Source organism: Nanorana parkeri, unplaced genomic scaffold (assembly GCF_000935625.1).
Source record: "Nanorana parkeri isolate BGI_ZX_2015 unplaced genomic scaffold, ASM93562v1 scaffold114, whole genome shotgun sequence".
Lineage (NCBI taxonomy): Eukaryota > Metazoa > Chordata > Amphibia > Anura > Dicroglossidae > Nanorana > Nanorana parkeri.
Genome location: NW_017306382.1, coordinates 976,186 through 985,006, shown reverse-complemented (window position 1 = coordinate 985,006; position 8,821 = coordinate 976,186). Strand labels below are relative to the sequence as shown.

General features: G+C 46.1%; 1 protein-coding gene across 1 annotated transcript in view; it reads right to left on the bottom strand.

The window, feature by feature from the left end:
• Nucleotides 1-643, bottom strand: part of ME3 (malic enzyme 3) — a 126,467-nt gene extending 125,824 nt beyond the window's left edge. Inside the window, exon 1 of the mRNA XM_018553248.1 lies at nucleotides 562-643. The gene's annotated coding sequence lies outside the window, so the exon portion shown is untranslated. The remainder of the gene's footprint in view (nucleotides 1-561) is intronic.
• Nucleotides 644-8,821: the final 8,178 nt, after the last annotated feature.

Genomic DNA, 8,821 nt, shown 5'->3' with positions numbered 1-8,821 from the left:
AACACTGGCGCTTCACTCACAATCATCCCTTTATAATCAAGCTTTATTTAACAGAGCTTTGATTGTTACTCATTTAAAGAAACAACCATTAAAAAAAACAAAAAAAACCACCACGAAATAAAAACCAGCAGCTGCGACCGGTTTTCGGCAAACGCTCACAGAAACGGCGAATGCGGTCTCTTCTGCTTTTTTTGACAGCGCTTACTGTATATGGTCCATGCAAATTAAATTTTAAAAAATGACGGTGATGTCAACAAATCATTTTCCGCACTTTTAGGGTTAAGAAGAAGCGAAGATGGAAGCAAGGCACCGACTTCCGCAATCAGCCATCATCTGATGGAAGCAAGCCTCCCCATGTCCCCAGCATGAGAATACAAACATGTCAGATTCCTCCAATGCCTGCTACATAATGACACTGTATGGTCTATGGCTGGATACAATGTCCACCACTCCCAAGCAGGCAGGCAATGCACACATGAAATCATACAATGTATCCTTCCCCAGGACAAGGACAAAACAATAAGAAGCTGCAACCATGTCTGCTGTCTTTGTCTGATTTACCTCCAGGCTTTCTGCAGGGAGAAGCACTCAGCACCGCAGGAGTTAAAGTCAACTAAGATCCTTTATTAGGACACAGGAACACACTGCTGCTGCTGAGGCTGCCCTTTTTTTTTCTCAACAACTTTATTCAGCTTGACAAAGTCTTCCTGGTTACATTCTTACACTGTACTTCTAGACTTCTCCCATCCCCCTCACACTTTCTTGTCTGTAGGGTTCCTGCAGACAAGCGTTACATTTTGCACCGCACCCGTACTATTATTATTATTATGCAGGATTTATATAGCACCAACAGTTTGTGCAGCACTTTATAACAAATGGGGAGAAAGTACAATGACAATGCAATACAAAAGAATTAGCAGGACCCTGCTCATGAGAGCTCACTATTCATTTATATTTTATAAAGCCACGAAAGAGACGAAGCATTTCGAAAACAAGCCGCGGCACGGCAATTATCAAAAGTTTATTTATGCAATTACAAACAATTGGTAAACGGTACCCCCTAGCCCAGGGGTGGGCAACTCCAGCCCTCCAGCTGTTGTGGGACTACAAGTCCCATGAGGCATAGCAAGACTGACAGTTACAGGTCTTCTGTTGAAGGCTCTGACCCGTCAAGATCTCAGACTGGTGACGTCACCTCTGGTGACTTGCCAGTAATTGCCAGTGGGAGATTTCAAGCAGATTGGGCTGGCACGCGTGCCCCAGCCAGACCACTGTCAGAATCCTTGAGTTATCAAACTCAATGGCAATGTGCCTGCGCGGCTTAACAATCCCCATCATATTCTCCAACCCCCATCAGTGCGCCTACGTGGTCACCGAATGGCAGAATCAAGTCCTTCAAATATCGTTAGTGCACCCGCGCACCCATCCAACGGCACAGCATGTTAAGAGATTACACGTTTTGCCATCGGGTGGCCACGCTTTCAGACGTACTGACGGGGGTCAGAGAACTTGATGGGGATAGCGAAGACTTATAGGCGCAGTGACGGGAGCTTGATAACTGGATAAGGATTCTAACACTGGCACCACTGGCGCGCACACACTAGCGCCATATGGTTTAAATCGGCTACTGGCAAGTCACAGGATGTGACGTCACCAGTAGGAGATCTCAACGGGTCAGAGATTTCGACAGAACAAGATCCGGCATGACTACCAGAGGCATGTTGGGATTTAGGTAAACTGACACTAAACTCAGAAGTTAAATTATAAAATTGCATTCAAGTGCCTGAACTAAATAAATTCAGGAACCTTAACTATTAACAAAATTGTTTCTTCGGACAGACTGGAGGTGGAATCTATAATTTCTGTGAGAGCGAGCTCTCCGTCCCGTCTCTGAGATAATCGAAAAGGTAGAATTAACATTGTATGCCCCCATATGCGCCCGTGTGCATGGGGCCATATAGTTTGGAGAGGCCCTTAAAATCAGGGTTATGATGTGTTTAGTTGGACTAAATAACATGTTCCTTGAAATGAGAGTAAAATGTTTGCAGCTGTGTTTAATCTGCCGATCCCCCCATCCTCTACCTCCAGTTTTACATCCTACCTCCACTATTGCTCCTTTACACCTCCATACAAATAAAGAAGTGTCTCCCTCCATTACTGCCTTCCTTCCCCTCTATTGTTTCCTGGTAACAAAGGCGTGATAAGTTCTGACTTATCATGCAATACCAGCACAGCTGGTATTGCATGTCGGGCCTTGTAGCTGAACACAAAATTTCGGTCACATTTTACAGACGTGTGTTGTTTCTGACGTGCATTTGAAGGTGAACAACACCCGTCTTCACAAGTCCTGATGTCCCCTTTGCACTTTAATTAATTATTTTCAGGCCCCTGAGTGCAACCCACTTAGTAACATACACTATATTGCCAAAAGTATTGGGACACCCCAAGTCTTTGGATTCAGGTGTTCAGTTAAATGTATTTGCTACTAAATATTCCACGGTCACCTGTTAGTGGTATTATATCAAAGTGGAAGCAACTGGGAACAACAGCAACTCAGCCACGAAGTGGTAGGCCACGTAAAATGACAGAGCGGGGTCAGCGCATACTGAAGCGCACAGTGCGCAGAAGTCGCCAACTGCAGAGTCAATAGCTACAGACCTCCAAACTTCATGTGGCCTTCAGATTGGCACAACAGCAGTGCATAGAGAGCTTCATGGAATGGGTTTCCATGGCTGAGCAGCTGCACCAAAGCCTTACATCACCAAATGCAATGCAAAGCATTGGATGCAGTGGTGTAAAGCATGCCGCCACTGGACTCTAGAGAAGTGGAGATGTCTTCTCTGGAGTGACCAATCACGCTTCTCTGTCTGGTAATCCGATGGACCTGTCTGGGTTTGGCGGTTGCCAGGAGAACGGTACTTGCCTGACTGCATTGTGCCAAGTGTAAAGTTTGGTGGAGGGGGGATTATGGTGTGGGGCTGCTTTTCAGGGGTTGGGCTTGGCCCCTTAGTTCCAGTGTAGGGAACTCTTAAGGCATCAGCTTACCAAGACAATTACATGCTCCCAACTTTGCGGGAATAGTTTGAGGATGGCCCCTTCCTGTTCCAACATGTGCACAAATCAAGGTCCATAAAGACATGGATGAGCGAGTTTGGGGTGGAGGAACTTGAATGGCCGCACAAAGTCCTGATCTCAAACCGATAGAACACCTTTGGGATGAATTAGAGCGGAGACTGTGAACCCGGCCTTCTCCTCCAACATCAATACCTGGTCCAACATTCCCATAGACACACTCCTAAACCTTGTGGACGGCCTTCCCAGAAGAGTTGAAGCGGTTATAGCGGCAAAGACTGGGCCAACTCAATATTTAACCCTACAGATTAAGACTGGGATGCCATTAAAGTTCATGTGTGTGTAAAGGCCGGCGTCCCAATGCTTTTGGTAATATTGTGTATTTACCTTCAGCCCCAATCCAGTGATGTTTGTTGTGAGGCCTTGATCAGCATCACAAAGCCCAACAACCTCCTGCCAGCTTTTCTCCTGCTCATGCATGCCATGTTCCCATTGATTCTTATGGGACCGCCATATACTGCAGAAGCCCCGGAGGTCGCCATGATTATGGCTTACTTGTATGAATGAAAGGGACCATGGCGTGCATGCACAATATTAAAAGGAGCTGGACAGAGGGTTTTTTTTGCAAAGGCTGCATAGCTCCGTATAGGCCCAAAACACATATATCAATATCGCTACACACTATCGGGGGGTAGGGAAAATTAATTAAAGGTAGTTACCCTAGGTGAGACATGGTCATTTTACAGCCAACAGGCTGCCCCTATCTGGCCTGCTGTCTAGACACGGACTGATTGATGACCGGCGCTCAGTTACAGCTGGCTGACAGAAGATGCACCGGCCTCCATGGCTGTTACATCCACTGCATGCTATAGCCAAGCCAATATCCCTTCCGTTTCAGTTGTTGGTTGCTAGGACCTCTGACGTCCTCCCAACCAATGACGTCAGGTGTCCACGTCCTCTAATGTCATTGGTTGCTAGGACTTCTGCCATCCTACCAACCAATGACGTCAGGTGTCCACCTCCTCTGCAGTCACTGGTGGCTAGGGCCGCTGGCGTCCTAGAAAACAGTGACATCAAGTGTCCACCTCCTCTGCAGTCATTGGTTGCTAGGGCCACTTGCGTCCCAACAACCAGTGACGTCAGGCGTCCACTGTTGGTTATGTGTTTAGATGAAGCACTGAGATCTTGTGGAATGCCGAATTAAGTTTTACTTGCTTAGCAGGACATCATATCAGAATGCAGCATTATGCAGTAAACATATATATAGGAAAAGTTCATCTGTATCATAGATAAGCATGCATATAGAAAACTAACATTGCACTACAGCGCCATCTACAGCTCAAAAGACAAATTATCAGTATATGCTGTTGCATTTCCAACACCCCCCTCCTCTGCAGTCATTGGTTGCTAGGGTCGCTGGCATCCTAGCAACCAGTGACCTCAAATGTCCACCTCCTCTGCAGTCATTGATTGTTAGGACCACCTGCTGGTCCTATCCAAATTTGTTCCCTTCCCCCAGCATTCAGCCCTACACAACAGTCCCAGTTTCCAAAACTACCCTTGTAGTGGAGCTCCCCCTGCACTGCAAGGGTTAAATACTTGTTTCTGCCTAGGGCAGTGATGGGCAACCTCGGCAGTCCAGCTGTGGAGATACAAATTCCATCATGCTCCTTGTCTCTGGGAGCCATGCCTGTGTCTGTCAGAGGCTTGGGACATGCAGTTTCAAAACAGCTGAAGTGCCCAGGTTGCCCACCCCTGGTCTAGGTTATCATTAAAGGGCAGTTTTACTTTATCTCAATGTACAATGCGGGTCCAGCAGCTCACAACCCGGAGCGCTAGCGGCTCCCAGGGCTGGAGGGATGGGTGTATTGTTCCCAATAGGGATGCACCAATACCGATACTAGTATCGGTATCAATGCCGATACAAAGTATTTGAGCGAGTACTTGTACTCACCCAAATGCTACAGATGCCTATCCCGATACCGGAACTTCAAGTATCAGGAAGTTGGGGGTGGCGAGTCATTACACACTGCCCGGCTTCCTGATTGGCCGGGAAGCCGTCTCCATGCTTCCTCATCACCAGGTGACGAGAAAGCATGGAGCCGGCTTTCTGGCCAATCAAGAGCCTGGGGGGTGGGTATCAGGAAGCCGGGCAGCGAGTCATTGCCCCCGCTGACGAGGAGCATGGAGTCGGCTTCCCGGCCAATCAGGAAGCCGGGCGAATTGTAAAGACTTGATGCCGGCTTCCTGATACCCACCCCCCAGGCTCTTGATTGGCCAGAAAGCCGGCTCCATGCTTTCTCGTCACCTGGTGATGAGGAAGCATGGAGACGGCTTCCCGGCTAATCAGGAAGCCGGGCGGTGAGTCATTACATGCCGCCCGACTTCCTGAATAGGACTTCGGAGAACGGTATTTGGTATCGACGAGTACTGAAAAAAATATATCGGTACTCGTACTCAATACCGTAAAACCGGTATCGATGCATTCCTATTTCCCAAAAGAAACCAAATAAGTAAAATATATGTATCTAAACGTTTTTGCCGAATTATGGACCATATGGTAGACTACAAAACCCAAAAGATATGACGTGTGGCGAAAGGACATCCCTGAAAACAAATAAAACATACTCTGCGAATCTAATGTGTAAGAAATACATTTCATGATGTATTAATAATTACAGAGCTGCAATCATTTGTGTCTTTGATATCTGCTGTGAGTTCAGCTTTAATTTTCCAACGACGCAGGAGGGTCATACATCCAACCGAATAACATAATATCTCAGCCTTTTGCCTTGTTTTGACTTTTGTCCTGAATCATTAGCTATAATTACTGCACGCTGCAAGAATCCACACATTCATCATCATCATTATATAAATATAATTATCCTGCCATAATTAGAGGTGCCACACAAAGGATTAGTTCAATAATGTCTTCACAGTAAGAAACAAACTTTGGCTGCCACCATGTTTTCTATAAAAATACCCCCCCTCCCAGGGCCGGATTTACTCTCTCTGCTGCCCCAATTCTAGGTTCCTCAATGCACCCCTTTGTATGCAGGCTGCATACAAGTGATATCGGCAACCTTGCCGAGTTCACTTATACAAAACAAGCAGAGGCTTCTCCACTGTACATTTAGCCCTGCTTGCCCAAAGCAGGGCTAAATGTAGAAAACAACTACCCACCCGGCGTCCGGAAATGCATGTCCAGTGCATTGGGAGATAGGAATTCCACACCCCTGCTGCCCCTCTACTCCCTGCTGCCCCAAGGCCGGGCCTCGGTTAGCATTGTGGAAAATCCAGGTCTGCCGCCTCCTCCACTGCACCCCCATCGGATGATTCATTGGTACATCGCTGTTCAAAAAGAATTTTGTTAGAAAAAAAACAAAACGAGGCAAATTACATGGAAGATAATTATTCCTCATGGTGTGCCAATGCCTATCTGCCAGGTCCAGGGGCCTGTATTTGATATTTGCTACTCGGTAGGACAACTGCTGAATAGGTGTGAGCTTGAAAAAGCAAGACAGCTCATCTCCCATGGTAGTACATAGCTGAAGGGTCCTGTTTTTGGACCAGAATTACCCCTGGCAACTCATGGACCCAAAGCAACTTTACTTTCCTCCGCACAGTAGTTGCGGAGGAAAGTAAAGTAGTCAAAGCTCCAAGCTCAGGATGGACTACAATCTCATGTTTAGTTTACTAATTTGTATTGAGATTGTTGTCCATCATGGTAGCAAGCTTGGAGCAGTGACTACTTTACAACACACACAGGGACCATGGGGAACAAAAATAGCCCCCCTCCAGAAGGAAGGACAGTGTCAGCACCAATTCAGAGATGATTGGAGGATCTACAGCCGAGTGATACACAAATAAGATACAATTTTTGTTATTAGTTAAGGTACTTGAATGCATTTTTAGGATTTAACTCCTGATTTTAGTGTCACTTTAGAAATGCGTGCGAATCCAGCCTATAAGCGCAATGATAAATATGTCTTTTTAAAGATGAACCCCTTATTGATAAATGCCCCATTCTCAGTCTACTGAAATTAACATATTACAATAATGCAAATGAAGTAAACATCTCCTGCTAGTGAGTAATTAAAAAATCCGACATGTAATAGAATCCTACAACTCCCCCCCCCCACCCCCATATAGACGTTAGAAAGCCTGTGCTCATTACACATGGTGGCAGGATCCTATTTCTGTCCCCTGACGCACGGATGTGTTACCTCCGCTGTGGCAGACCAGAGGATCGCTGAGCTGGAGCTGCTGTGTACGCTGGGAGTAGAGTCAATGGCACGCTGCGAGGTCCTGAGTGACAGATGGTGCATGTGACTGATATAGGGCATCGGAATCTCCAGTTCCATCATACAAGCGGTACTCCCACCTGCCCCTCCAATCCCAGCGCAGAGTCAGGGGGCTGCTGCCGGCAGATATGCTGCACAAATGTTCCCAATTTACCGTCTGCTCACCATATTGTCTGATGTTTCACAACAAAATACAACCGTCACTAGTGATGGAAAATGTTTGCTACTAATTATACATATTTTATTATATAACATACTATAGACAAGCGGTGATCAACTCAGTAAATATAGGGGGTCTCAAGTGCGGCCCCAGACATGTCCAGAGGGCCAAACAATAGCTTTGTGCGAATGAATAACAATACAAAATTTTGCTATTCTTATTTATTGGGATGTAATTGAAGTGACACTAAACTCAGGAGTTAAATCTTAAAAATTAATTCAAGTACCTTAAAGGGTTTCTAAACCCTCAACTTTTTTTGCATATATCTACCGCTAGCAAGCAGTAGATACAGTATATGCAAAAAGTTAAAAAAAATAAAATCTTCCCCGCGCGCTCCCGTCCGAAAATGTGAAACCGTTCGGGCGGCCGCAAAGCATCTTGGGGCGAGCGCATGCGCAGTTTACATTTTCGGCCGGGACGCGAGGAAAGACAAAAGGTAAGTCTATGGACGCGTGCACCCTCATGCAGACATCGTGGGAGAGGAAGCACCAGCAATCACAGAGGAGTCAGCGCTGGATCGGAGACCCGCCGATCGGATTAAGAGATATAATTTAAGGTAAGTGCTTTCATTAACGTTGTGTTGAGGCAAAAACATTTTTGACCTTTAATGTCACTTTAACTATTAACAAAAATGTATCTTATTTGTGTATCACTCGTCCGTAGATCCTCAAATCGTCCCTGAATTGGTACTGACACTGTCCTTCCTTCTGGAGGGGGGCTACTTTGCTCACCATAGTCCCTGTGTTTGTTCACTCCTGTGATGGACTACAGTCTCACATGTAGTTTACTAATTTGTATTGAGATTTTTGTATTGAGATTGTAGTACATTATGGGAGCGAGCTTGGAGCAGTGGCTACTTTACAACACACATGGTCCATGGGGAACAAAAGAAGCCCCCCTCCAGAAGGAAGGACAGTGTCAGCACCAATTCAGAGATGATTTGGGGATCTACAGCCGAGTGATACATACATTTTCTTAGATAGGGGTGTGATATTGATTTTAAGGGGTAAAGGCACACAAAAGTGGGGTTCTCCCCTTCACATTAGAGCCTCCCCATTTACATCACAGTCCCTCTCAAAAAAGTTGGGACAGGGCCATATTTACCATGGCGTAGCATCCCCCTCTACTTTTAACAACACTCTCTAAATGTCTGGGACCTGAGGAGACCAGTTGCTGGAGTCCTCAGTCCCCCATTCACATCAGAGTCCTCAGTCGCAAAGCACCA